The sequence below is a fragment of the Apodemus sylvaticus genome, chromosome 6 (genome assembly GCF_947179515.1).
Source record: "Apodemus sylvaticus chromosome 6, mApoSyl1.1, whole genome shotgun sequence".
Taxonomy (NCBI): Eukaryota; Metazoa; Chordata; class Mammalia; order Rodentia; family Muridae; genus Apodemus; species Apodemus sylvaticus.
The window spans coordinates 141,619,031-141,634,716 of record NC_067477.1 but is presented as its reverse complement, the minus strand read 5'-3'; the positions used below and the strand labels follow the sequence as shown (position 1 = coordinate 141,634,716).

The 15,686-nt window shown below is 35.9% G+C and overlaps 1 protein-coding gene across 12 annotated transcripts in view; it reads right to left on the bottom strand.

The window, feature by feature from the left end:
- LOC127687708 (uncharacterized) overlaps nt 1-15,686 on the bottom strand; it is a 472,408-nt gene that overhangs the window by 417,686 nt on the left and 39,036 nt on the right. For 2 of the 12 annotated variants that reach the window (XR_007978478.1, XR_007978477.1), the window contains exon 2: nt 9,007-9,122. The exons of the other annotated variants lie outside the window; for them this stretch is intronic. The gene's annotated coding sequence lies outside the window, so the exon portion shown is untranslated. The remainder of the gene's footprint in view (nt 1-9,006; nt 9,123-15,686) is intronic. 12 annotated transcript variants of the gene reach the window in all.

The following is a 15,686-nucleotide window of genomic DNA, read 5'->3' as shown; positions in this document are numbered from 1 at the left end:
ATTAAAAAAAAAAACAAAAAACAAAACAAAACAAAAGAATCTCAAGAACAAGCCTATACCTTCGCTACCACCTTTTAAGAAAAATACTAGCCAGCTCCAAACATCATCCAAACTATGTTTCTAATGAGAGTTGCTGTGAGCCCTCCTCCCCTGACTCCCTGCTTACAGTAAAAATATTCTAACTTCCAATATTCCTGAGGGAAGACTTTTTTCCTCACCATTTGTAAACCTACAAGACATCTATTAATACATGCTTAAACCTGTATTAAAATGTTTACTAAACTCTGTCTGCTTCATAATATGCTGCCTAGTCCTGACTTCTTTTCAAGTCAAATTCACAAATGCTGGTTTGGCCTGAGTCAATTTTCCTAAAACTCTTTGGGAATATGTTAGGCTGCTGAGGTCGACAGTGTGAAACTGCCTCCTTTACCTGTATCTCAAAACGCTGACAATAAGATACTGTATAAGTTTACTTTTAAAATGTAGTTTAAAAAATAAAAATGACTAACTATAAAAGTTGAAGCTAGAGAAATGTCTCAGTGTTTAAAAGTCATATATAAGCTTTCCATAATAAATACAGCCTAAACTAATTCACAAGAAAATAAAAATATAGAATAAATAGAACATATTTGAGCAAGAAGTACTAAACTTAAAGCAATAACATGGGCATCTAGGAGAAGGAAATCAAGTAAAAAAAATGTGGGCAGAAGAATCAAGTTGGTCTCAGATTTATTTCTCCATAACAATGCATAGCTGGTAGTGACAAAACTACAGAATTCTAAAGCAAAGTGTGATACAAAGAATAAGGAAGTCAAAGAAATCAAACTAGGATGAACAAGATTGTGGATGAACCTTAGAACTTGTTTCTTAAATTTTTTTTCTTTTTTACATCATTTATAGTGTGAACATGTACACTGCACCATACTGTACATGTGGAAGTTAAAGGACAGCTTGCAGGACTTAGTTCTCCCTTTCTACCATATGAATTGAATTTAGGTGGTCAGGCTTCGGGACAGGAACCCTTACCCAGTGACCCATCTCTCTGGCCTGCTTCTTGTACTGCTAAAAATGAATTTTGTAATCCGAAACACAAATAATAATTACTGAGTCCACACAAACACCCAAAACTAAAAATATTACCACAAGCCTAAAAATATACACAATTGCTCAGCAGTTAAGAATATTTATTACTTGTGAAGGTACCTAGGTTTGGTTCCAGCAACCAAATCGTGGCTCATAGTCATCTGTAACTACAATTTTCAGAGATCAGATACCCTCTTCTAGACTCTATGTGCACCAGGCATGCAGAAAATATACAAAAATATATGCAGGTAAACCATACATACAAAAAATTAAAAGGCAAATTAATACATATGTATGTGTACTTTTATATATATACATAGATTGGTTCAATCTCTGTAACTGCATGGACTGATGATTTGGTCAAGTACAAGAGTACTGTTTTTATCTAAAAATTAAATTGATGAGTACCAAAATAATTTGGCTGGATATTTTTTGGTTGAGACAAGCATGACATGAAAACTTAAGTCACATAGGTCAGAATAACAGTCACCTATACAGAAATATATCACCTTGAATAATAAAGTAAAAATACTTATATGATTAAGTAGTAATCTATTTTCATGTAACTATAGAATATTTATAAAAATACAAACAGTATACAAAACAAACACTCAAATATATGTATTCTAAAACACTGTTGAGAGAGCTAGAGCAATGACTCAGTAGGCAAAACACTCATACATATGATGTAAAATCATTCTTTTGAGAGGAGGAAGGGAGGGAGGGAGAGAGTGTGGGAAGGAGGGAGATGGAGAGAGGAGGGAGAAGGAGAGGGAGGGACGGAAGGAGGGAGGAGAGAGAGAGAGAGAGAGAGAGAGAGAGAGAGAGAGAGAGAGAGAGAGAGAGAGAGAGAGAGAGAGAGAGAGAATTGAGAGCTAGAGAGCTGGTTCAACACCTAAGAACACTTACTATTCTTGCAAAGGACCCAGGTTCAGTCTTAGCATCTATGTGGCAGCTCACAACCACCTATAACTAAAGATCTAAGAGGTCGAATAACCTTTTCTGGCCAAGGGTGGTACACTTACAAATATCCAGGCAATATAATCATACACACACAATAAACCTATTTTAAAAAAAAATCAAGCCAGGTGTGGTGGTACAAGCCTTTAAAGCAGAGGCAGGCAGATCTCTGAGTTCAAAGCTAGCCTGTTTTACAGAGCAAGTTCCTGGACAGCCAAAGCTAGAGATTTCAACAGCCCCTACCCCTGCAAATCTTCCACTACTTCTTAGACTTAGGTGTATGGGAGAAACTAATCTAAGCTAAGCATCAGGCCATACCAGGAGCAATACAAGGCATATCAAGTAAGACAGTATTGAACCAGCTATGATACACTCTATTATGGTTTAAAAATATATGAAACATCATGTATGTTCACGCGTGGAGCATTTGGCCACCAGCTGGTGCTGCTGTTTTAGGAAGTTGTGAAAATTTGAGGATTGTGGCCTAACTAGCAGAAGTGGACTGGTGAGACAAGGCTTTAAAGGTGATAGTAATTTCTGGTTCTAGCACAAATGCTCTGAATCCTGATCCATTAGGCTATAAAGAGCTCCAGGAAAGTGATCTATCTTCCTGCTGCAACACTATTCCTGACCATGAAAAACTATACTTTTTAAAACCATAAGCAATTGGGTGGGTGGTAGGCGGTAGAATCTTGGTGGGGGGGGAGGAGAAATAGAACCATGATCCAAACAAAACGAACTTTTCCTTAAGATGATTCTGTATTGATCATAGCCACAAAGAAAGTAATGAATATACAGATGCATATTGATTCACTTTCTGGTATATCCCTCTATCATGCTTTAAATTCATTTTCAAATCTTTTCCATCTAAGGTGATGGAAATAATATACTTCTGTGATCCGAATCATGACTGACTTTATCCCTTATTCATTTTCTAGTAATGAAAGGGAGAGTTCTGACCATTCAGAAATGGTATACATGCAATCAATATAATCTTTACTGAAAGGTATTCTGGGCCTTTTCACCATTAAGAAGCTTTGAAGAAAATAAGACATTATATAAAAACAATGAGTATAGGTAGGAGGCCTAGGAAAGCACATGAAACAAAATAAAAGAGCAAAAGGGAATGAGGGGATGAAAATATATGTGGCCATTATGGACGAAGTATGGAGGTTCTTCATAACCTCAAAAACTAGGACTGTCCTATCCAGCTACATCAATCCTATGTATATACCCAAAAGAATCCAAAAACAGCATTACCACAAAAGGTACCTGCGCGCACAATACTTACTGCAATTCTATTCACTATTAAAGATACAAGTCAGCTTAAATGTCCATCAATAGATGAAGACAAATAAAATGTAATTATGTCTACAAAATGGAATTTTATTCAGCTATAAAGGATACAATGGCTTAAAGGGCAAAGTACTTGTCATACAAGACCAACAGCAAATTTAATAAGCAGAATCAACATGAAAGTGAAAGAAGAAAAACAACTTGACAAACTTGTTCTCTGACTTCTACAGGCACTCTGTAGTACAACTGTGCAAATACTTACCCATAAAATATAACAGTTTCAAAAAAGTAATAATTTAACATTTTAAAAAAGGAGTGAAATATGTAACTTGCAAGATAATAAATGGAAATAGAACCCATCATATGTTGAGTGAAATAAGCTAAACTAAGATATATTTAATGTTTTGTCTTATAAATATCTCAAGACTATATTATGCATGTACATGTGCACATAAGTATATTTGCATGTGTTTGTATATCATGAATATAGAAGGAATACTATTTGAGAAGTGGAAGGAAACAAGCAGTAGGGGAGAGGAAAGAGAACAATAGAAGTGGTCATAGTGCAAGTGCAAAAACCAAAACAACTTAACAATGAACAAAGCCATAAAAAAAGCACACATTAAGATTGTTTTCATGGGACTGGAGAGATGGCTCAGCAGTTAAGTGCATTGACTGCTCTTCCAAAGGTCCTGAGTTCAAATTCCAGCAACCACAAGGTGGTTCCCAACCATCTGTAATGAAATCTGATGCCCTCTCTTCTAGTGTGTATGAAGACAGCTATAGTGTACTTAGATATAATAAATAAATCTTTTTTTTAAGAAAAGATTGCTTTTATGTTAGCTCAGTGGGCTCATGCTAACATACATAAAGGCAAAACACACATACACATAAATTTAAGCCAAAAAAAAAAAAAAACCCTCAGCTGGGAGGTAGTGATGCAAACCTCTATTTGCAGTACTTGGGAGGCAAAAACAGGCCTATATCTTGAGTTCCAGGCCAGCCTGGTCTACAGAGGGAGTACCAGGACAACCAGGGCTACACAGAGAAATGAACACTGTCTTGGGGGTAGGGGAAAGGAGATTGTTTCTATGCAACAGAAAAGTGAAGGTGAAGATGAGTTACACGTTTTCTGAAAACAAGTGGTAATTTGCCCCACAAATTTATAGACACAATCAATATGGACACTGCTGAGCACTGCATGAAGAACAGTTGTTCAGTATCTTCATAGTTCTAAAGGACAAAAGATAAGTTCCAAAGCAAGCCATGAATTATTTGAGAAGATTAAAAACTATACCTGGAGGCTAAGAGGATGGTTCCACACTTGACTTATAAGCACCAGAACCTAAGTTTGATCCCAGAACCCACAAAGAATTACCAGGGTTACAAATGGCACATAGTTAGTTGTAATCCTAGTCTTGAAGAGGCCAAAACTAGAGAATCCCTGTGGCTCTGTAATCACCTATCTCAAAGGAAATAGAAAGTGTCCTGAAGACAACATATAAGGTTGTTCTCTGGCCTTCACATGCACACATATGCACTGGCATGTTATGTGTACATACACATATACACTTTTTTTAAAATAAAAAAAAATATTTTTTGAGACAGGGTCTCTGGCTGGCCTTGAACTCAAGAGATCCACCAGCCTCTGCCTCTGAAATGTTGGGATTAAAAGGATATACCATCATTCCCAGCCTTAAGATATTTTTAAAATAATCCATAAGGGGGACTGGACAGATGGCACATTGGTCCTTGCTGCTCTTGCATAGTATACAGCACACACATGGAAGCTCACAATCACTTGTAACTCCAATTCAAGGGAACCGAATGCTCTTTTCTGGCTTTCTTAAGACACTAGGCCTACACATGGTATGTATGTATACATATATACACACATACATGCAGGCAAACCCTCATTGTTAACAAATAATTCTTAATATATAATTAACTTTTAGAAACCTACAGGTAAACACTGTATCACAGAAAGACCTATAATTCCAGCAACTAGCAAGCCTGATGGAGAATACCTAGGGTTCAAATCCAATCTGGGCTACAGAGTGAATTCAAAACCAGTTTTGGTGTTAGAAAAGAGGAGGAAGGAAGGAAGGAAGGAAGGAAGGAAAGAAGGAAGGAAGGAAGGAAGGAAGGAAGGAAGGAAGGAAAAGAAAGAGAGAGAGAGAAAGAAAGAAAGAAAGAAAGAAAGAAAGAAAGAAAGAAAGAAAAAAGAAAAAAAGAAAGAAAGAAACAAAGAAACAAAGAAAGGGGAAAGACAGAATGCCCCTCTAGCTCTTGCAAACTTGCCTAGCATGTTTAAGGACATAGGTTCAATCCCTGGTACCACAAAGCAAACAAATCTACAAGAATATTTAAAAGTCAGTGATAAAGCAATTTATACAGTTAGCACAACTGTAATAGACTTTCCAGCTAACTATAGAAAGCAATTATTAAACATGAAAATATTTAAAAAATAAATTTGGGGAATCTGGAGAGATGGTTCAGCAGTTAAGAGCACTGAGTGCTCTTCCAGAGGTCCTGAGTTCAATTCCCAGCAACCACAGGGTGGCTTACAACCATGTGTAATTGGATCTGATACCCCCTTCTGGTGTGTCTGAAGACAGCTACAATGTGCTCATATATTAATTAATTAGCTAATTAATTAATAAGTCTATCTTTTTTTTTAAAAAAAAAAAAAAGGTGAATTTGAAGTAGTGAGATGGCTCAGTAGACTGCCACCAAGTCTGATGATCTGAATTCAAGCCCTGAAACCATTACATGGTAGAAGGAAGAGTACCAATTTCTACAAGTTGTCCTCTAACCTCCACATGAGCACATTAAACACACAATAAACACATTGGGGTGGTTTAAACTAAAATGTCCCCAACAGGCTCATGTATTTGAATACTTGGTCACCAGCTGTTGTTGCCATTTTGAAGATGTTATGAAAACTTTATGAGATTTGACTTTGCTAAAAGAAGTCTATCACTAAGAGATAATTCCTATTTTGGCCATGTGCTGCTATGTTCCACAGCCCCACACCCTTGACATTATATTCTTCTGGAACCACAGTCAAAATAAATTCTTCTCTAAGTTGCATTTGGCCAAGGTATTTTATCACAGCGAAAGAAAACTAATACATGGATAAATATAACAAAAAAATTTAAATGAATTTACAATCCCAACAAAAAATTTACAAAGTCTTCTAGTGGAAACACATGTGGAAATAAACATAGTCTAAGAATTTGAATAGGCCACCATAAACCAAGTTAGAGTAAGAAAGGAAAAAACTTGCACAACTTTTTTAAAAAGTAAAGGACTTTCTGTGCCTCTATTCTCTTATGGGGTGTAACCAAATTTCTTTGACAAGCCAAACCCGTCCTCTAAGATTTTACTGTATCTCAATCCTATTCATCCTCTACTGATCTGGACTCCTGACATTCTCACGTTGCCTCACAGTTTCTTCCATCATTAAACCCTTCCAAATTGGAGGGCAACTCTTCAAGACATGGAATGAGACAAAAGAAAGTGAAACCATAGGATTTAAGACAGGACATTTATAGAGAAGTTAAACATTGTATGCAGCAAGGACACTCCTTAAATTGTGGGAGTAAACTACTCAAAACACCTTCAAGAAGTCCTTGAAACTCATTAGATTCACTAGGCTCCTCTTTTCCCAAGCATATGCATAATGTAAAGACTGCTGAGAGTTACTCTCACACATTCTGAGTTACCTAGAAGAGGCAGACACCAGCTAAAATGAATGCCCCCAGGGGGAGGGGGACGACGACTAGAAAGGACACCCCCAAATTGCTGAACTGCTATCAGGTTATAAAATGAAGCCCAGGTTTACAATTTTCACGAGCTGTCACCCGTCTGGGTGGCTTTACTGATATAGTGTCTTCTGAGTCATTTCTGCTTTATCACTGACTTTTAATTTAAATATTCTTGTAGGTTTGTTTGCTTTGTGGTCACTTTTGAGCCCCCCATAAAAAATTTTTTTAAAAGCTAGGGTGGTGGTTCATGCCTGTAATCTCAGCACTCAGGAGGCTAAGACAGAAAGATCTCCAAGCCAAAGCTGAGAGCTACAAATTAAGTTTTGGGCCAGCCTAAGCAAAGACTTTCTTTATATTTATGTGAATATATATATCTATGTGAGTTCCTCCTGTAGCTTCTATGGCACTTCTCCCTATGTAAAATGTTCTTTTTTTTTAAGATTTATTTATTTATTATATGTAAGTACACTGTAGCTGTCTTCAGAAGAGACTCCAGAAGAGAGCATTGAATCCCATTACAGATGGTTGTGAACCACCATGTGGGTGCTGGTATTTGAACTCAGGGCCTCTGGAACAGCAGTCAGTGTTCTTAACCACTGAGCCATCTCACCAGTCCCAGAAAGGTTCATTTTAATCTCATTGATAAAGACATTGAAAACAGAAATAACTTCACATGGATACAAACATTAAATTCCCCTAACCTGCAAGCCATTCTTTACAGAGTGAGGAAATCAAAGCCTCCATTAGAATAATGGTGGTTACTCTGGCTGTCCTGCTAAGAAACAAAGCTAGAGTATTACAATGCTGAGCAAACTTAGAAACACATTTTATAAATTAATTTTTAAATAAAAGTAAATACATATTTTTAAGTAAACAAGTAAATTATAGGATACTCTTTCAACATATTTGGGTATCTATTAAAAGTACTTTAATACCTTGTGTGTATTGTTTAAAAGCCTTCCCTGAATTGAATGATTCAGTAAGCATGATAATGGTAAGTGTGCAGTGACCTAACAAATATTAACTAACAAAAAATATACAAAAATGTCTCAGATCCTGTTCTAAATTCATTGTCCTGTTCCCTAACCATAAGAGGTGAGGTGAAAAAAACAGAAGCAAAGGAAGCCGACCTGTAAAACTTTTCTAAAGCAATCAAAACTTTTAAAGCCTATCTTCTTGACTTAGAAATGGCTATTCCTAGAAGAGAAATATCTGGAACATAAAAATATTTTCGCTGGAAAAATTCAATAATAATTCAAGTAATTTTAATTACAACTTTAAAAACTCAAAATGAAAGAAATATTATAGTACCAGGATATGAAAAAAATTACATACCTATTTAGCATACTTTGAAAGAGTAGATGCTGACATGAGAAAATTTAGTTGTTTGAAGAATGAAATATGGCAAATATATCATCTATCTCTTTAAAAAACAGAAAGTGGGGTTGCAGAGATGGCTCAGTTGTCAAGATCACTTGTTGCTCTTGCAGAGAACCTGGGTTCAGTTCCCAGCATTGGCATAGTGGCTAACAAGCATCTGTAACTTCAGCTCCAGGTCATCTGACAGCCTCTTCTGACTTACTTGAACTCCAGGCACACAGGTGTACAGACATACATTCAGGCAAAGCATTCATGTATGTAAAATAACAAATCTTCAAAACATTTTAATAGCAAAACAAAAACTAAATTCTTCAAGTGTATACATATAAAAAAAACCCCTTTTGACCTAATATTCTAGTCTATTATTCAAGAGTTCCAAAGTGCCAATATGAACCTAAGTCAATAAAAATTCTTAAATTTTTTTCAAAAACTACATAGTTTGCCCATGGTTCTGAAGGATGGAGACAGATAGAAGAACATGAACTGGTCAGCAAAGTGTAGGGAGCAAAATACTCACAGAGGGGCTGAGGCGAAGGAGGAAGGCTAAATCTTCTGGGCAGAACCCCAGAGAGGCGCCAAGTCAGTGACCGATGAACGAGGAAGATCAGTAGTGAGAAGTGGGACTGAAAACATCTGTCATAGCAAGAAGTCAAGAGAGAATGTCTAAAGTTGATAAACCAAAAACACAGACACTATAAACATATCATTTAGAAGCATGGAGTTAAATCCCCAGGAAATCTGAACCAAAAATATTTTATGAAAGCAGTTGTCCCTAGGGAGCAGCAACAACTCTTTAGTAGCAGTTTATTAGTAGAATTTTAGGTATTTAATTTTTAGCTTTTATTATTTGATTTTATTCATTTTGTCTGAATATACAACCAAAATTTTACTTATTAAGTCAGGGCTATAACTTATTTGACAGTTTAAGCACAGACAAGATGTGGAATCAAACAAATCTACCGTAATTTGACCAGAATTCCTTTCTCCTAACAGAAACAAAAAATAGTATTGTTAGTAAATGTATCGTTTCAGTTATAAAACATTTGCTTATATGTGTATATGTGTATATATGTGTATAATAAAATGCTAGCCAAAATACCTTGCTGTTATTTTGTTTTGTTTATTTTATGAGACAGGGTGTCTGTGTGTATCTCTGGCTGTTCTAGAACTTGTTCTACAGACCAAGCTGACCTCAAACCCAGAGATCTGCCTATCTCTGCTTTCCCGAGTGCTGGGAAGACTTCCACTTCCACCTAGCCTACCTTACTGTTTCTATGATCAATTTAGCAGCCAGAGAAACCCCTATAAACCTAAATCGTGTTGCTGTTCATATGGAAGCCTAATCTCACTTGGTGAGGGCCTTAAAAAGTCCTTCAGAATTTACCAGTATCTCACTCCCACCTTCTGTCTCTGGGTTCAGCTACTCTATCATTTTCCTGCAACATTCTCATCTATATCCCCGTTGCAGATGCTGCACTTGTGGTACCCTTCACACATTCACATTCACTCCCTCACCAAGCATTCTTAAATGTCACCCTAACTTTAATTATGACTCCCATGTTCTTAGGAAATGTAAACTTTTCCTTTCCACTTAGTATTCTACTACATTTTATTAATTGTGTTTAACTCCTTTACTTCACCTAGAATGCTAGTTTGAAGGAACATGAATTTTTGTTTATTAAAGTCCCAGGATCTATTATCTATGGCAATAAGTGTTTGACAAGCTAATGGTTGGTTAAAAACAAAACAAACAAACAAAGAAACAAACAAACAAAAAAAAACCCAGAAACATCACAGGAAGCAGTCACAATATTGATAATTAAGTAAAATAGTTTAGAATCCTTAAGAAATTCTGAGACATATATTTGCACCTCAGGGGGAAGAAGACAGACAGAGAAAATTAACACAAACTTGCTCATGAGAGAGCCTGCTCCATTAACAAGTGAAATGGCCTTTTTTATTCAAAGTCAGAGTAATAATCTCACACATTAACAACAACTAGTCATAGTCCCATTGTCCACTACAGCCTTCAAGTCTGAATAAAGATCAGGAGCACATTGTTCACCATCTTCAGTTCCCCACCCAGAACAAACACAAAGAACAAATTGGTACTCTGGAGAAATTCTTACAAAAGAACTTTTCATTGTGGTACACATGAATGATAGAGAATACATCAGTCATAACATCAAAGAATTTCATCTATTCTGCATGGTAACTTACTCAATAAAAAATAACCTTTATAGACTTTTAATGACTATAAGTAAAAAGTAATTAATCATAAGTAAAAAATAATTAATCATCCTTTATTGATACACAGAAACATACACAACAAACAGAATTCTACTATGCGCAAGCAGTTTATACATCTTCATCAAGAATTATGATTGAGCTTTTACCAAATCTCAAGTCATTAACAAAACACAAAATCTGACACAAAGACTTAATCAAAATCATTTGTTTTTGTGTTCACAGAGAATAGATTTTGACATGGCTACTCTATAACTGTTTTGAACCCATCTTCTCAAAAACAACATAGCTTCACCTTTTGACATTACAAGTACTAAAAGCATTTGTAAATAGAAGGTAAATTGAAAAGCCTGCTCACAGACATACATAACAAAACTGAATGAAGTGGTGAAGCCACTATCAAAATGAAACTAACAAACAAAAACAAATCCACATTATAAGTAGTAGTCCTAATACTGAAGAGAACAAACTTAGTAAAGATTATCAAGAAAATAACATATCAGAACAGAACAAAGGAAGCATTTAGTAAATAATGAAATGGAGCCGGAAATGAAGATGGGCAATTATATAACTAATGCTTAAGAAAGAATTCCAAAAATTAAAGCATATAAGATATCTAAGAAATTTTCCTGAACCCACCGATCGAGATGGCTTACCACTAACAGGAAAAATGTAATAGAGAATCACACCAAGAGCGAGATACAGTCTAATAAAGTTACTGAACTTCAAGGATAAAGAAAGAAGTCTGCCAATACCCAGGCAGAAGTAGGTCACCTACAAAGGGGAAAAAAAAAAGTCAGGCTGGTCCCAGACTTCCCTATAGTAACCCTATAGGCCAATAGATAGGGGAACAGTCTGTTGGGTTTTAAGGAAAAAGAAGTGTATCTCCAATTCTGACTTTTAATTTAAATATTAAAATATTGTCAGACAAAACATCCTTTCACTTGAAAGCCATGAATAGTACTTCAAAGCTAAGAATGCTGAGAATATTGCCTTCAGGCAACCGCTCTCAGAAAAGATACTTGATAAATATAATAGACTGAAGTGTATTAAGGCTTCGGCTTTTCAGTAACAACAGTTTACTGTACAGGTCAAGTACAAACAGCAAAGGACCATCATTCTAAAATGCACTCAATTTCACGTTTTAGCTTATTTGAAATCAGCATCCATATTACAACTGATGATGTCGTGGTTTGACAACATTTATCCATGTTAGCAGTTTATTACATGTTGGCTTTATTAAAGGAAAATAAAACATTAAAAAATTGATGGTATCCTAAACAAAATGAAATAAAGTATTTTTGTAAGATGAGAAGAACAATGAGAGCAAATTAAAAAGTAATTTTAAAAGATGATAAAAAACCAGGCAGAAACACAAGCAACAACAACAAAAAATGACTAATATTACAGAAGTAAAACCCACATTATGTGAACAAGTAAAAGCATTTTAAATTGGGTCCCCACCCAACCCCCCCCAAAAAAAAAACCAAAAAAAAAAAAAAAAAAAACTAATCCTGATCCAACTACATGGATCCATCTACAGGGTCTACATGAGACAAACCTAAAAGGGTGACTTTGAGAAGTTAAAAGTAACAGTTAGACAAAAAATGTATCAGGCATATATAAACATTTTTGAAACTCATTAAAGAAAAAAACAATGAAACATTGAGAGCCAAAAGACAGAGTCACTTTTTCTAGTGATCAAACTCCAGCCAGACATCGTGTCCAACACCTCTTATCCCAGACTTCTAGAATGTAGAAGCAAATAGATTCAGAGTTCAAGGCCAGCCAGGGATACAACATGGTAAAACTTCCAACATTTTTTAAGACCCACAATCTAAGTCCTCTCAACTGATCATAAATTAAAATTAAGTACTGAGCATTCAATTAAATGTTAGAAAATAAAAAGGCTAAAAAACAGAATAAAGGAATTTCAAGATGTCTTAAATTACTTAGAGAACAGATGCCTCCATAATTTTAACTCTCACTGGAGCTGAAGCCAGTGAGAAGTCTAGGCAGGTAAGGGTGTTTTGTTGCTAAACTTTGGGACTTGAGTTCAAAACCGAGAACTGATTTCCACTACACATGTGCCCATGGTACACATAAGCTCACATACACACAAACCTATACAAAATAAATGTGTAATTAAAAGCAACATGTGACAGCACACACCGTGAATCCTAGTGCTCTGGAGGCATAAGTAGGCTGATCTCTTTGGGGCCATCTCAGTCTAACAAAGGAAATACCAGGCCAGCCAAGCCTACATAGTTAAGACTCAGTGTTTCAAAACAATAAAGGAGCTATATTTGATGGCTCAATATTTGAGATGGCTCAATATTTGAGAGCACTGGTTTTTCTTCCATAGGACCCAGGTTCAATTCCCAGCACCCACACGGTTGTCTGTAGTTCCAGTTTCCAGAGAATCTGACACTCTCACACAGGCATACATGCAGGGGGAAAAAATCTAGGTGAGGTGGTACACACCCTTGATCCCAGCACTCAGGAGGAAGAGACAGGTAGATCTCTGAGTTAGAAGCCAGTCTGGTCTTGAGTAAATTCCAGGACAGCCAGAACAACTCAGAGAAATCCTGTCTCAAAAAAATAAGTGTTTTTTTTTTTTTTAAAGTTAAAGTTCATCATTAGCTACATAGTGGGTTGAAAGTCAGTCTGAGCTATATGATACCCTATTTCATATATTGATAAATAGAAAATACAAATATCAACTTATTTCCCCATCAGTTTGATATTGTAAGGGTGGAGTGTTTACTGAATCATGAGAGCTAGAAGTTCAGATCATAGTTACCCACATAACAAGCCAGGTATCCTGCACACACATGTAACTTACCCCAGCTTCAAAAGAATCACTGAAGCTTACTGACTTACACCCTGGCCAAAAAAAACATGAGCTCTAAGTCCAAGGCCTTTTTGGAATAAGTGTGGTCTCGTTAGAGGAGTGTGTCACTAGGGCTTTGGCTTTGAAGTTTCAAATGCTCAAACAAGACTCAGTATTTTTCTCTTTCTGCTGCCTGCCAATCCACATGTAGAACTCTCAACAACTCTTAACACTATGTCTACATGCCTGCCTGCAATCATGCTTCCCAACATGACAATAGACTAAACAAGCTCCAATTAAATGCTTTTTTTTTTTTATAAAGAGTTGCCATGGTAATGGTATTTCTTCACAGCAACAGAAAACTGACACAGGCATACAATGACAGACACACACACACCACACACACACACACACACACACACACCCCTCTTTAAAAATTCTGTGAGTAGAATAGGTAAACAGTGTGTAAGAGCATCTGATGTGCAAACATGAGAACCGATGTTTAAGTCCCCAACACCAACAAAAAAGCCAGGCAAGAGCCAAATGTATCTGAAACCTGAGTGTGGAGTAGAGACAGATGGGTCCAAGAAGCAAGCTGGCCAGATAGCCTAGGCAAAAGAAGAGGTTTGTTGGGCTGGGTAGCACACATCTTTAATTGTAGCACAGCAAAGACAGGCAGCTAGCTATTTGTAAAAATCTAGACCAACCTGGTCTGCACAGAAAGTTTCAGCTAAGTGAGGGCTACATGGTGAGAACCTGTCCCCTCGCATCATAAGAAAGAGAGGGGGGTAAGGAGGGAGGGAGGGAGGGAAAAGAACAAAAGAAAAAGAAAGAGAAAGAAAAAGAAAAAGAAAGAAAAAAACCTCTTCATGCCTGTGGTACATTTTCACTTTGCTATTTGGTCCTTGTGCTGATTAAGTTTTAAAAAAAATTATTTTAAAACTTTCTTTCTTTAAGGACTGTCTTAAAGTTTGGTTTGATACTGCAATTTTTTTGAGGAAAATATTTGCTTTGATTCACACAGTTTGAAGGCATAACATCCATTAAGATTAAAAAAAAAAGGCAGTGGCAAGAATCTAAGGTGAGGAAGACACAGTGGCAAGAATCTAAGGCAACTGGTCATACATACAGTGTCTACCACAGTCAAGAAATAGAACAGAGAAACATTAATGCTATAGTTCCTACAATTCTTTAATAAAATTTTTATTCACAGTATTTCCTTCTATACTTAAACTTTTTACAGTCTATGTTCCTGAGCTTTTCAAGCATGTTCTCTTCCATAATTTTATTAAAGTACATTTTATATATGTTTGTGCTTCACTTTCCCCTTTTCCTTTACATAAACCATAAAATTTTTTTGAGACAATGTTACTGAACACTCCTGGCTAGCTTGAACCTTGAAATGTAGACCATTTCCTTCTGCCTTTCAAGTGCTGGCTAACTTACAAACTTGTAAGAACTCATTGGGGGATTGAGATATATACGCTGCTTTGAAAATTTTCTTTTATTTGTATTTAATTTTAACTTGAACTATTTATATCCTGTACAGACAGATACTACTCTTTCCTATCTAAAAGAGCACACTGTTAACTGAAATATTGCCTACAAATGTAGTCTCCTCATTAATATTGGCATTGTAATTTTTTTGTCTTCCTTACAGCCCTTCCCTTATATCAATGTTTTTGTAGACTACAGGATCCATTTAACTCATTTACAATAAATACTGTTTTTCAAATGTTGACTATTTTATTAACAAATGAAGTATTTTGGAAAGCATTAATTCATTAAAATAATTTAGTTCTGTGGGTATACTTAAAATACTATATTTTACTAAAGATTGTTTGCTTAAATTATTTATGTTTACTTGTGTCCACCTGTGAACATGCAACTTTGAGTGTGTAGAGGTCAGAGGACAACTTGTGGAAGTTAGTTCCCTCCTTCTACCATGAAGGTTCGAACAAGCTATGCTTTAAACTCTATAAGGCACTTACACAAGTAAGTGCCTTTATCTACTGATCCATTGGTCCCTTAAATAGCATTTCACATATCTTTAACTACTTTTAAGTTATTGGCCTTTGATTCAAATCCAATTCTTCTCTAATTGTCCTCTTTAAGTT